The 13,368-nt window shown below is 46.2% G+C and overlaps 1 long non-coding RNA gene across 1 annotated transcript in view; it reads right to left on the bottom strand.

The window, feature by feature from the left end:
* Positions 1-9,135: 9,135 nt before the first annotated feature.
* The window catches only part of LOC108384557 (uncharacterized), a 57,430-nt gene continuing 53,197 nt past the window's right edge, over positions 9,136-13,368 (bottom strand). The window contains exon 4 of the long non-coding RNA XR_012128556.1: positions 9,136-9,282. This is a non-coding gene — a long non-coding RNA (uncharacterized lncRNA). The remainder of the gene's footprint in view (positions 9,283-13,368) is intronic.

The raw sequence follows: 13,368 nt of genomic DNA, 5'->3' as shown, positions 1-13,368 counted from the left end.
TACCTTACTAGCAATGCATTTCAGTGGTCTCTCCATCAGACGCCTTCAATGTGTCCTGTGAAAATAAGCAGAGATCACCCAAATAAGAATAAATAAAGGCTGCGTTTTGCAGACACTCAAAGGCAGGTGGAGGGTGGGAAAGTTCTGCAGTGGAGGAAGGGAAGGCTTCCGGGATGTCCTGAGCAGAGGGTGTTGGCAAGCAGCTGGAGGCAGGCTAAGGACAAGCAGGGCACCCTATGTGATGGGGTAGAGGCACCTGTTTGACTTTCTCTGGTTGATCCTAAGTTGGAACCAGGGGTAAAAACTAGGGAAGCTGTCAGTTATTAATCCAGTCCTGGCTTTTTTGGAGCGAATTGTTCTAAGGGTTATTGTTTATCTTCCTGGCTTGCTACAAGAGAGAGTACTTTGACTTCCTACAAGTGTGACTGATGGCAGGCTGGCTTCCTGGACCAATTTGTAGATAATTGGTTGATTTGGGGTGGTTGCTGCAGGTTTTAGATCATAGTTCTATATTTCCATATTTGTTTGTGTATCTGGTTTCTTAGTCGGATGCCTAAGATGTGCTCCTGGTGAGGAGCTCGGAGTCTGTTTAGAGACACAAGTATGCATGAGTCTGACACTATCTGAGCAATACAGGGACAGGCAAGATCAAGTGGAGGATAACAGAGCAATGCAATTGTGCCCAGCAAGTTCACAGATGAGAAGATGTTTAACCTCAGCCTTAAAGGGATGGGAGGATTTTGCCTAAGGCGCATGTCAAAGGGGACATTCCATGCAAAGGGAATGATATTCCAGAATGCGCACAAGTGTAAATGGTCTGCCCTGTTTTGTGAAACCGAATGGTTCAACAATGTTGAGTTTTACCTGTAGGAGGTGGGAAGGGAAGAGAAGAAGGAAGGGCCTTCCTAGCTCTGTTGGGAAGCTTGGGCGCTGCTTTGTGCTCAAGGGATCCTGTCAGGCACTAGGGAGGGGTCTGGAGAGAAGGAATGTATACGAGAGCTCTGAACGGTAGTACTCGCTGCAGGATCGGGTGATTGCACATGGGGCACAGATAGAGAGGGAACGAAAGGAAATGAGGACACTGCCCAGGATTCAGGTGTGGGTGATGAGAACACAGCGCTGCGGACCAGGCTGTCTCCTCATCGGACTCTGACTACTTTAAGGGGAAGGTTTGCGCTTTCCTCAGAACAGAGCCCGATGCGTGGTGCACACTCAGTGTGTACCAGGTGAAAGGCGAACACACTTCTAATCCAAAGTTCTTCTTTCAGTTTTTAATTTACTGAAAAAATAATTCCAAGTGACAAGGCCATAACTTTCCCAACTGACATACAAAATAGAGTTGCGGGAAAAAGTCTGGTGAATGGAGGAGAATCGAAGTGCTTGGCATACAGTGAACAGAGGTGCCCCACTGAGGGTTACGGGTGGAGACATCCTGTACTCAGTTGGATGTATGGGTCTGAAGCTAGAAAGTCAGCTTTATGTCTTAAAATAAGGCAGCTTTGGGCTGCACAGGCTTTCACAGCCTGTGTTTGAGGCCAGTAGGAGCACAGGGGGAGGAGCCAGGCTGGCCAGGAGTCCCGAGCAGGGGCTTGCTCAGGAGGTCAGGTGAGAATGTCAGAGGTCCGGCAGGATGGGGGTCAGAGCTGGAGCAGATGGACGCAGTCACTAGGGCCCGGGTGACCCAGGAGCAAGGGGCTAAGCGTACTGGGAATGGATGGATGTTGACAGAGCAGCACCCCAGGAATGAGGACGTGCCGATGGAGCGGGGAGGAGGCCCACCTCGAGTTCCTTCTCAGTGCAGTACGCCTCGGCCAGGGCTCCTGGGACGTTTCAAAGCTGTCCGAGCAGACAGACATTCTCCTGCGTCTTAAGCTGCTCTGGGCATTGTGCCGCAGGACGGCTATGCTGTGGCCAGAATTCTGCCTGATATCTGTCATGAAGAGTTCTCATGCCTCTCTCTGCATCCCAAAGGCCACAGAATTGGGCAGAGTGTGCGACTGGCCTGAGGCGCAGCTAAAACAGAGGTCTCCGTGAGGTTTCCAAAAGCTGATGTCACAAGGAGCTCTGGGGCTGGGAGGAGCCTTCAGGGGCTTCCCCTGTTCAGGCCAATCAGATGCATTTGCCCCGGGGTAGAGAGAAATCCCCCCAGGAGATGCCCACTTGTGTACTGAGCCAACAGTGCCCCTGACCTCTGCGTCAGGACAGGTGACATACTGGGGGGAAGATCTGCCTGACAGGAGAAAGAAGAATTAGCCAGATTATTCAGACTCCAGAAATGAGCAGAGAAGCCTGGTGCATGTCAGGCAGGCCGCAGCACCAGGAGGCACTGCACGGTTGCTGGGAAGCAGAAGCAAAATCCAAACAGGCAGAACATGAGGAGCGTCTGTGTGGCCTGAGGGCTGTTGAGGGCACGGGCTGGGTTTGCTTGGAGAAGGCTGAGATGGGACGGGAGGCTGCCCCTCAGAGCGGACGGGCTGGCATGTGGAAGACAGCCTACCCAGCCCCAAGTCCCGGGGGGCCTGGAGGTTTGCACTTGGGTTAAGAGCTTCGCAAAGGTCTGCCTGGAAATGGCAGACTGCTGATGTGAGGCAAGCATCAGCAGGAGGGGTGGCTGGGCTGGGCCCTCCACCTGGGCTGTCACACGGTCCCCACGGGCTGCCCCTGAGGAAGGGGAGCTCCCTGTCCTTGGGCCGGTTCAAGGATACTGAGCATGATATGCCTCAGGCAGTGCTTCTCAAGCCTGACTCCACATTTAAAGATTGGGGACCTTTTTTAAAAAAAAAAAACAGATACCCAGCCGCAGGTAAGACAAATCAGAACCTCAAGATAGGGATGGATCATCTGTATCTCTTAAGAGCTCCCCAGATGTATTTGGCACAAGGTAGAAAACTTACGATGTTAAGATGTGTCTTCCCCACAACAGCATCAGAGGAAATGAGAAGCGTCGTGCCAAGGGGAACAAAGAGACTTCCTATTGCAGAATAAGATCAATAGGAAATAACCCCAAGGGAGCTAGTCACAGTACTGCAGCAAGCGGTCATTACAAGCAGGATCTGTGGCACTAATTTTGACTATATAGGATCAGAGAATTGAAGTTTTGTTTTGGCAGTGAGAGCCAGTGCTCTATGTTAGCAAAATACGTTACACAGCTAGATGGGAACTGAGTTTCTTTAAACTTGCTCTGGTGGTAGGAGCTAGTCTCAGAGCTGGCCCTTCATCCCCCAGAGGTAGGAAATATTATTAGGTTGTTTTGGTGACAAAAGTAATTCATACATAATAAAGAAATCTGGAGATATTGATAAGTATCAGTACGGAAAAATATAAAGAAAAGAATGAAGAAGAAAACACCAAGCTTCCCTCCCATCCCATCATACAAAAGTAGGCATTTTTACACACAGGTTTGCCATAATACAGGAGGCAACATACATGCTAATTATACACGTGTGTATATGTATGCATGCACATATAAACACACAGCTATTTGTCCATCTAAAGTTCTATCTGTATATCAGACACTGTAATAAGCATTTCTGATGAATTATTTTTTGAAACTTCAAAAAAGTTTGAAGAGATTATTTCACCTAGGATGATTAATAATACCTGATGTTTTTGTTGTGTGTTATCATCAGTTAATACACAGTAAAATGCTAAGAACAGTGTCTGGTATATGCTAAAGCCTCAATAAATATTAGAGAGAGAAGGGAAGGAAGGAATGATGGATGAAGAGAGAGAGAGGGAGGGAGGGAGGGAAGAAATTTGCACAAGTTAGAAAGAGACAGCATGGAGATGGGGAGGTAAAGCAGAGTTCTTAGCTGACACTCTTGACATGTTGGGCTAGGCAATTATTTGCTGTCGGGGGGCAGCCCTGTGCAGCCCTGGCCTCTACCAGTCAATGCCAGCAGCACCCCGTCCCCAACTATGACAGTCACAAATGTCTCCGGTCTTTGAAAAATATTCCCTAAGGCAGCAAAATCACCCACATTGGGACGCACTAGCTTAGATCCATCATATTCCAAGTTTTGTTCTTTCAGCACAAAAATATATTTTTAACAAATGCATATGTCAAAGGACACAATTGGGATCCAAATATACACAGTTTTATAATCTGCCCTTTCACTTAACATCACACTGTGATCATTTTCCCACATCTTTAAACATTCATTAGAGCTGTGGTTTTTAGTGGCCACTTTATATCCTGTCTTTCAAATGTACTGTCATTATTTAATAATGACACGCTATTGGGAGATCACTTGTTTCCACTTTTTGATGTTATCAAAAAAAAGCACCTCCCAAACACATACGTGCACACACACACTCGGTGCAAACATGTATCCTTGTCCACATCTCTACTTCTTTTCCCTGGGTCCATTTCTAGGAGTAAAATTACTGGAACAAAGTAATGAAGGTGCTGAAGAGTCCTCATAATCTAGTCAAGTTGCTTTCTAAAACAGCTGTTCAAACTCACACCTTACCGGCATTCAAGTCAGCATCCGAGCTGCATGCACTAGGCATGGGCATCAGCAAGGTCTTGCACTGTACTAGCTGAAGGGGGTTTTTAACTCTAAACTTCATAAAAGTGAAAAAGGAAGGGTAAGAAACAAATAGGGCACACACTAGGTAATGAGGCAGCTCCAGGCCGCCCGCCAGGACGGGCACCTGATTCCCATCCGCTCAGGGAGTAATGGCCAAGCCTTGTCTAAGCAGAGGACCTTCCTTTTGTGATACCCTAGAATCCTTGCAGTAGGCGGCCAAGCTGTTGATACACTTCTTTATGTCGGTGGAAAGCATCTAGAAGCAGAAGGGGAGCCATCTGCCGTGGGGTGGCTATGTGACCTGGGCCGCCTGAGAGTTCTGGGCCCATGTGCACCTCAGGAGTGGGTCCCAGCATCTCCGTAGACTCCTCCTGCCCAGATGCCAGCATCTCCGTGGGCTCCTCCTGCCCAGATGCCAGCATCTCCATGGGCTCCTCCTGCCCAGATCCCAGCATCTCCGTGGGCTCCTCCTGCCCAGATCCCAGCATCTCCGTGGGATCCTCCTGCCCAGATGCCAGCATCTCCGTGGGCTCCTCCTGCCCAGATGCCAGCATCTCCGTGGGCTCCTCCTGCCCAGATGCCAGCATCTCCGTGGGCTCCTCCTGCCCAGATGCCAGCATCTCCGTGGGCTCCTCCTGCCCAGATCCCAGCATCTCCGTGGGCTCATCCTGCCCAGATGATCTAGGACTCTGACTCCAGCCCTCAGTTATTCTTAATATTCTTGTGAGGATCATGTGAGCTTTGACAGTATAACCCAAGGCAGAGTTATTAAACAATTAAAGAAGACTGATGAATCAAATGGGCATTTAGCACAACCCAGTAAAGCCAAGCATATGCCTTCTGGATGGTCAGCTGCTAAGGGTTATGGGCTGACCTGTATTCCCCTAAAATTCATATGTCGAAGTCCTAACCCCCAGGACCTCAGAATGTGACTGTGATGGTAGACAGGATCTTTAAAGAAGCAATTAAGCTAACATGAGGTCCTATCAGTGGGCCCTAATCCAGTCTGACTGGTGTTTTACAAGAAGACCCAGAGAGACAGTGGCCATCTACAAGCCAAAAGGGAGGCTCCAGAGAAAATCAGCCATGCCAACACCTTGATCTCTGACTTACAGCTTTTATAAGAAAATTCTCTGTTGTTTATGCTACCCGCCCTTTGTTGCTTAGTTATGGCAGCCCTAGCACACTAAAGTAACAAGTAATGTCATTTCACAGACATTCAATGAACACTGCCTCAGTTTGAACCTCTATTTTAGGTGCTACAGAAGATAAACAAAAGTTCCTATCTTTCAAGAGCTTAGAGTCAAGAAGAGAAGGTTTTTTTCGCACATACAATTATTTAGAATGTTAGGCATAAAGTTTAAAAAACAAGTCTATTATAAAGTGTCCAAGGACTTCAATGTAAGGAGACAAATGTGACAGCAAGCCTTACACAGCACTCCATATGACCAGGCACTGTTATGTGTGCTTAGCAAGAGTTAATGCACTTACCTCTTAAAATGCCCTCTACAGCAGGCACTATCATTAAACAACTTGCCCAGGACCCCACAGCTAGTAAGTTGGGAGGGTTGGGAGATGAGCCCCATGAGCTGGACCCAGAGACTGGGGCCATGGAGGCTATTCCATGCTGCTTCTCCTTGGATGGAGGGTTAAGAAGAGCCTTGTGAATCCTCCAGACAGAGAGGCTTGCGAGTTATGCTAGAAAAGGAAAATATAACCAAGTAGGCAATAACAGGCTGGTGAGCATCTTTGAGCAGGGGAATCACATTATCAAAATTGAGCCTTAAGTTGGGTCTGATTAGCACCAAGCAGGACAGAGGAGAAACAGGAAGTAGAGGAACACAGGTACATGGTCATCAATCATTAAGGCTTGAGGCAGCCTTGCAGCAAAGGGATAGTGGTCATAAGATAGATAACCAAACGTTATGAAGCTTGATACGGTGCCTAATCCTCACGCTAACCCTGAAAGGGCGCTGCTGGCATCCCAAGTCAACAGATAGAGACCAAAGCAGAGGGGAGGTAAGTGCCATTGCCCAAGAGCGCACAGCTCGTCAGAGACAAACTAGGGCTTCAGTCCTGATCAGTCCGAATCCGAAGTCCTTATTCTTCCTCACATTCCGATGCACAAACGGTTATCCAGCTTCTGCTGACTGCGGGGCTGGAATGGCTGCCAGTGACAGATCATGCATCAGACGGGCAGAATGGGTCCTGGGCATGAGAGGGCTCCTGATGTCCCCTCTTCTTCTAAAACGCGTGCAGAGCTAAGGAGCATGAAGGCGGCACACGCTGCTGCTCTTTGTTTTGCTACAATCTGAGTTCCACTCCTGTATCATGTAGAGTCCCCCTGGGACAGTTACTGGGCTACAGACTTTCTGGCAACTAGGAGGTATGGGGTGTTGCCCCGGGAGAGTCCCATACCCCCAGGCTTGGACCGTGTGGTCTCTTCTAAGGCTCAGAGCCCCTGATGCCTCTTCCAAAATCACAGAGGGAAGCCAGTGTCTGCTGATAGGAAAGGGAGCTGTGGGCTCAATTTTAGCTCTTAAATACACACATATGCAAAGAAACACATGCCTCAAACAATATATTATCATAGATTGGTGGGATGTATTGGAGGCACGAAATCAATTGATTATCCCAGAAAATAATTTTTTTGAGTAGTTACTATGTCATTTGTGATAATAAATTCTGGGTGAATAAATAAATTAAAGAGGTTTATATAATTTTATAATGTTATGTTATCACAGGAGTGACAGACCAATGCCTTTGCTACATCCTGTGAGTTAGAAGTTACTCACAAACCCTCCCCACACACAAGGGGAGAGGATTAGATAAGGGCATGAGCATCAGGAGACAGGGTCAGGGGTCACTGTAAAGCCCACCCAACACAGAAGCAAAAGGTAAGGGTCTTAGTGAGAGCGCCTCAGAGAAACAGGACCAGCAGGATGGAGAGAGAGAGGTCAATAAATGAGGAATAAGGAACTGGCCCAGGTGACCGTGGAGTCTGAGGAGGCCCCAGACCTGCAGTTGGCAAGCGGGAGACCCAGAGAGGCCGATGGTGTGAGTTCCAATCTGAGTCCAAAGGCCTGAGAACCAGGAGAGCCAGAGGTGTCATTTCCAGTCTGAAAGCCAGCAGGCTCAGGACCCAGGAGAGGCCAGTGATTCAGCTCAAGTCTGAAGGCAGGAGGAGAGCCGTGTCCCAGCTCAAAGCCGTCAGCAGGAGGAGTCGCCTCTTGCTCATGGGGGGTCATCCCTTTGGTCTAGTCACTCCTGCAGCTGATTGGATGAGGCCCATCCACATTAGGGAGGCAGTGCTTTTTACTCAATCTACCAGTTCAAATGTTAACCTCATCCCCAAACACCCTTACCGATACACCGAGAATAATGTTTGACCGAATGCCCGGGCACCCTCTCGCCCACTCAAGTTGACATAAAATTAACCATCACAATAAGGCTTTCCAGGCTAGAGATCAGACTGTGAAAAAGTGAGGACTGGGCCTGATGGAGGGAGAGGCAACCTCGGGACCCAGAGAATACAGTGTGAGGTGGCCCCTAGCTCCCAGGGTTGTCCACGTGCAGGGAGGGTCTGGCAGCTGAAGGCCTCCTTGGGCTATACAAGCCAAGTCCACAGCTGGGGCCTGTGAGGAGCAGGGGAGGACCCACAGGTGGGACACTGGATCTCCTGGTGCAGCCAAGGAAGGGGGCGTGTGGTACATGGGACAGCTGGGAGATGAGGGGTAGCTGAGACCACATTTGAGGGCTATGCTCCCACAGACAGAGTGCTCGGAGCCTGTCCTCAGGACCCCACGCATGGGAAGGATGAAGTAAATGCCCAGAGCGTGAATACTTGCAATTCTTCTCCTCCCACTGCCTAGACTTTCAAGAGAGACACCTGAGAACAGCAAAGTTAAAACTGGGTAATATTAAAAGTCACCAGGGAAAAAAGACAGATTACCTGTGAAAGAATGGTAATGAGGCTTACAATCAGCGTTTTCATCCCAACAATAGACTCCAGGAAAGAGGAAATAACCTCTTGAAACTGCTGAAAAAAAATGACTGATAATCTAATAAAAAAATAGTAATAATATATCAATTTTTGAGCACTTAATGTGGCAATCTGCAGGTGTACACTCAGCAGAACGATCATTGATGATCGTGAAATAAAGACTTTCATAAAGTAAATACAAAGAATTTACTAAGCACTGGAGCACTGGACCTCAATGGAAAACAAAATCTTCAAGAGGGTGGATGGGGATGGAGAAAGCAAAGGTGAACACAGCCGTTGATAAACCAAATGGCTAAATATAGTCAACCACTAACTGTAAGAAATTAATAATAATGACTACTTTATGTTTTTAAAATGGTTGAATTGAAAAATGATATCAAGGAAGATACAAGGATATTTAATAAGTAAAGAGTCTGAGATCATTTGCACCTCGTCAGAATGATGACAATAAAGAATAAATTTAGAATTTGTTAAACGATGAGCTGAATATGAATATTGGAAATAAAGGTTAATAGAAAGAAAAGAAATATTCGTTATCACAAAGTAAGGATATAAAATATGAATTGTGCACCTACTCTGTGGAAAGCCTTCTTCTAGGCACTGCTGATAGAACAAAGAAGTCCGTTTCCATGTGGATTTATTCATATAAGTTAAAATGTGTTCTCACAATGGCCTTGGTTACTTGGGACAATGCTGAGAACCACTTCAGATTTTCTTTCTAGAAACAGGTGGTGGGTCCTGCCGGGCCTGTGGAAAGAAAGCCTTCTTGATGAGATAATCCAGTTCTACTCTGTCCTTAGCCATGAACATAACTAGCATATAACCATGTCGTCTTCCCATAGGTTTAACACAAAGGTGGTAAGTAGCTGATCTTCAACACTCAGACACAGCTGAGCACTGAGGGGTGAGAGGTGAGCTGGCCAGGCGGGTGTGGAGTGGGGACTTGGGGGGGAGACGAAGCCCACAGTGGGCTGGGTGAGCGGCTGTGGATCGAAGCTCCACCCTCTTGCCGGCCTCTACTGAGCAACCTCAAATAAGTCAGTTACCTTGCTGAAGCCTCAACTGCCTCATCTCTAAAAATCAACAATTCGTGAGGTTACCATGAAAATCACATACGATCACCCCCCCCATAAGAACTTTCTGCTGGTCAGTACTAGATGGCCAGATACCCATCAGAGATTTCAAATATGTTTCTTATTTTCCTCAGTGTGGTTTCAGCTTTTGGAAAGCATGTGCTGGGTCTTACTTATCTTTGTGTTCCCTGGTATTACTAGGAACAGGGTCATTTCTTAACAAATATTCCTCAGTTGAAATAAATGACATGAAATGGATTGAGCTGATAATCTAAACATGATACAATTAGAACACAATAGAAGCTGCCATCTCATTAAGCGCTTGTTTTCTTGGCTTTTATAGAAATAGCATAGAAATTCAGAGAAGAAGGAGATCAAGTAAGTAAGATTGAGTCAGTAGGTAAGTGAGCATTTACTGGGGACATGCCATGTTTTGGACACTTATTTTTGCCCAAAGCCGTACCAACCCTTCTCCTAAACATTATCTCATTAACTCCTAACAACACACTGAGAACAAGTATTACTACCTTCATTTTACAAATGAGAACCCAGGGGTTCAGAAAGGCACAGCCTCCTGCCCAAGGTGACCGGCGTGAAAGGGTGAGGATGGGTAGAGACGCAGCCGGTTCTCTCCGGTCCTACGGCCCCCTCCCCTTTTTCTCATTGAGACCTGGACAGCAGGTGGGGGGCTCCTCTGTTTGCTTCCATTTGATGCTGCATATTTTCTCTGCCACATTGTCTGAGATGCACTCACCATGTGCATTTTCAATTATAGCCTGCAAGCCTGTGCTTTGAAAAACATAATTTATTTTCCAGTCAGACCAAATAGAAAACACAATTGTGTGCTTAAATACTAATTAACCTTTCTCAGCTATATGACTCCCCCCTCTCTCTCCTAAAGTGAAATCACTCAACATGTAAGACAATGTTTGCCATGATTTCTGTCCTTAATTCCATCACTTAGAGGTCTGAAGCTTATGGGTATGTGGACCTCTGTACTTGAATTAAACTCCTTTAGGAAGAGACGACCGTGTATGTGGTCACTAATGTGCTTTTGTCTCTGCATGGAGAATTCTAAGCTTCCTCTACCATAGGGTTTGCATGGTCCTTTCCAAGGATGGCTCTATTGGGGTTCCTGTAGACATCATTCCCCTCAACCGTATTATTTTCCCATCTCTGAAATCTCTAGTAGTTAAAAGGTCATGGGCTTTGAAGGCAGACAGCCTACCCATTTAATGGACTTCATGCATCCACTCAAACCAGCTTGAAGATCATCCCATTAACAGCTGCATATCAGCGTCATGATGTTCTCATAGTGCTTCCACCACCCACTCAGCTGTCGTCCCTCTCAGCGTTCCTGCTTCCGTAAGTGTCTCCGCCAGCTGCGAGCCCCGTTCTGCATCTGGGCCCTCGCACTGACCTCTTGGCTTTGGAGTCGTGAAATTGCCTTTGAGTTCCAAACCTGTTTAGAACCCAACCATCTGCATCTCCCCCCAGTGTGACTGCCCCACTTGATCCTCAGGACAATTGTTTGGTGACCCTAATGACATGTTTAATTTTGGACGCTTTGAATTTATAATGACTGGGGAGATATTCAAATGGAAGTGTAACTGGATATGTGTGGTACAAAGCTCCAGACAGAAAGTAAGGAAGACTAGAAGATAATGGTGCCAAGAAAGGTAGAGAAAAGTTAGGGATTCCTGGAAGAAAAGAATGGTAAATGGAATCAGATGTAACAGAGAAGGCCAACACAGTAGTAAGGGGATCTGTTTATTAGATTTTGCAACCAAGAGGTCAATGTTTCCCTCTGTCAGATATATTTAGTATATGGGTTGTGAAGGGCAATGACTTCAAGAGAGGATGTAAGGAGAGAATGCTGAGATAAAAAGTACAAATCTTTACTTCAAATAGCCCAGCACAGAACCTGGCGCACTGCACCCTGGGTAGATAAGAGTGGAATGAGTGTAAAGGGAGGGGAGGCAGAGTAGAGGGCAGTGACCTCAGAGTCTTACCTTGAGAAAATGTCCTGAGGATTTTACTCTCAAAAGGAGTCCACAATCTAGCTAGGAATATAATTAAATATACAAATAACAATTAAAATGTGACTTTTAAAAGGTGTCAAATTCAGCATTGAATTGTGTGCAATATATTAGGCATAAGGAAATGAAATTGTCTGTATGCTTCATTTATAAACAAAAGGTGAAGTCTTCTTGGTATTGTTAGCAAAATCTGAGGTGTGATCTTCAAGTCAGAATCTCTATTTGACTAGTACATAGAGAGGTGACATGTCTCTTGTTAATGTATATTTAACAAATCCTCTAGAGCATGATTCATGCATTTATTTGTTCAACAGATATCAACTGAGCTCCTACAATATGCAAATCAAAATGTCCACTTGTCCAGTGAAGGTATCTAGGTTCTAAGAGGAAGCCCAGAATGTGTGTACCTATTGGGCAGAAAATCTGTTCTCTGGAAACAAACCACACCAAGGTCCGTATTATTCATCCAAAAATTGCTGCCCACGTGGATTTGGAGAGAGAGTTGTTAGCTGGGTGACCTTAGACTTGGACTATAGGCTTGGTGACTAGCCTTGGAGCAATGGTAGACCAAAGGACTCCACTTTTTTTGCCATTGAGGTTGACATTCTCAGTTGACCAGATATATGTGTGAATGACTTCTGTACCCACCTTCTCTTAAAGAGACCAAAGTCACTCTTTTAGGAATTATTTTCAGTGAAACTGCAAGCTAGCTCTGGGGGGACATGAGAGCAGATTGCTATTGCTGCTCCAGTATCTGGCACATAGTAGGTGTGGAGTAAATCTTTTTTGAATGAATGAGTAAACAAAAGGTGAATGGGATTCCTGGAATATAATCCAGGAGTGGAGCAGGTGTTAACCTGCGCTGATCTTGCTGGTTTCAGCTGCTTTTCTCTTGCCATTTTTTTGCCTCCTCCCCTGGCCTAGATGGAAATGGTCCTTTCTCCAGTCCTGTTGGCCGTCCATTCTCCCAGTCTGTCAAAGGAAGGCTGTGTATATACACGTGTGTGTGGTGGGACCTCAAAACGACAGTTAGACCTCAAGTATCAAACAAGAAACACCCATCAAAACTTCTATAGCTTCATATGAAAAATTTAAAACTACCAAAGAAACATAATAACAAACTAACAACAACCCTGTGAAATAGGTTCATTTTTCCCATTTAGATAAGGAGAGTGAATGTCAAAGAGTGTCATGGGCTTGCCTGAGTGTCATTACTAAGATGCAGCAGGATAGGGATGAGAGCCTGGCCAATTGGACTCCACACCTACCATTGCCCAGTGCACCTAACACTTGACTTTCCTTTCAATGAAAGACGAGATTCATTTTAAAAGTTCCAGTTCCCTCCAATTCCAGTATTCACTGGTGTAACAAATTGTTTCTTTCCCCTTGGTGCCTAGCATTGGGGCTTGCAGGGCATGTGCATTTATTCAGGGAGTTTAGACAAGGTCCAGTAGGTGGAGCTAGAGAGCAGACTCAAACCTTCCTGCTGCTGGTGAGGAACATGTGGCCCTGAAAGAAGCAAATGCCGACTGTCCTTAAGGGAATCCTGTTAGTTGTGTCCTTCTTCAGAATGCAGATTACTACTACGATCTGGGCTTGGGGTGGAGCGACATGAATTCCTGTGAAGTACCTCTCCCAATCCTGAAAGATTAAGGCTTGACTGGAGTTTTCTACTTAAACTAAGCTCTGGAACATTCTTCTAGGGGAAGAGAAAATGAGTA

Source organism: Manis javanica, chromosome 2 (assembly GCF_040802235.1).
Source record: "Manis javanica isolate MJ-LG chromosome 2, MJ_LKY, whole genome shotgun sequence".
NCBI lineage: Eukaryota > Metazoa > Chordata > Mammalia > Pholidota > Manidae > Manis > Manis javanica.
This window is presented reverse-complemented; position numbering and strand designations above follow the sequence as displayed.